This window comes from Poecilia reticulata, unplaced genomic scaffold (assembly GCF_000633615.1).
Source record: "Poecilia reticulata strain Guanapo unplaced genomic scaffold, Guppy_female_1.0+MT scaffold_131, whole genome shotgun sequence".
NCBI classification, from domain to species: domain Eukaryota; kingdom Metazoa; phylum Chordata; class Actinopteri; order Cyprinodontiformes; family Poeciliidae; genus Poecilia; species Poecilia reticulata.
In genome coordinates, this window is record NW_007615014.1 from 123,203 (window position 1) to 124,644 (window position 1,442).

Here is a 1,442-nt window from a genome sequence, read left to right on the forward strand (position 1 = left end):
AAAAGATTTAGTGGGGGTACACAGTACCTGCAAGAGAGGGGAGCGGCTGTCAGCTGTAAAAAATCAATGGGTTCACTGTGCAGCCGTGAGTTCACCCACTAATCAGCCGTGACTGATTAGTTTTTCAAGAACAATCTAAAACACGACTTAATCAGGTAATAAATAGCTTTTTTCCCATTTCATATTGTTTCTGAACTGTTCTTTGCTAGAGCAGCTGTGCAATACGTCGATCGCGGAAGGTTTTGAGTCGTTCTCGGCATTAGGTGAGAAACTGAACGCCGCCAGACGGTGAGACCAGCACGTCCTCCTCTGACTCGCTTAAAACGTTCGTAACTTTATTAAAGAACAACAACAAAAAATCAACAAAACGTGCTCAAATTAATGACCCGACAACAATAATACTGTCAGTAATTATTGTTTCAACAAGGTGTTGCGCAAGGTGTTCCATTACGTTTCGGTTCCATTACCAAAATAACGAGCAGAGCAAGAGTTTAAAATTAACTAATCAACCACCGCTGTGTTCAGGGAGGCTTATTAATAATCGCAAAATAAATATCAAGCCTGAAAACCTGATATCATAACGGACTGAATGTTTTTAAAGTAATCTCTGGTCGGCTTGTGGAGTGCAGGAGGTTGCCATGGCAACGGTTGTGCTTAAATGACAGTGAGACAGAGAGTAAAAAGGTGCGAGTGATTTAGAGTTGATCACCTGTTCGGGTTGTTTTACCTTTTGCTGTAGCTCATCACAGCCGCTGTAGTTTCTGAACGTTAAATAAACGACAAACTTGAACCAATTACCTCGTTGTTTGTGAGTATGCGTCATTTACACACAAACATCATACACGGTAAATATGTTTCATTAAGTGTTTAACAAACAAATGGCTTCTAACGCGATAATTATGTGAACTTAAATTAATTGTAAAACAAAATAGTTTGGTGCTGTCGGGCTCAGAATCTGAGAGGCTTTTCCTTTATCAAACTATTTATTTTTTGCCTCTTATTTAGTGGCAAAGACTTTCTCAAAAATGATAACCTTTTTCAACCTTTATAGCTCCATTGTTGAAAATGACATTCACAAATGACATTGAAATCAAACCCAGTCCAACATCTGGTTTGAGGTGATTCCTCTGGAACCTGTTGGAGGAAAAATATCCCAACTTCAGAAGATGAGCTTTAACCTAACAGAGCTCTGTGGTTCCTCCTATCAGTATGAGAGTCAGAGTGAGGAGGTGCTGTGTCAGGAAGAGAAGTGGAAGCTGCAGGATCTTCAGAACAAACAGGTCATGATGCTGGGCTACTGATCATCCCTCTGTCTAGACACAGGATCAATATAACCAGTTTAAAAGCTAAAATTAATGGTTATATGCCAGACATGGAAAACTGGGATGCACTCCATGCCATGATGTTCAGAATTTAGGTCTCATGGCATCTCAAGGTGTCAA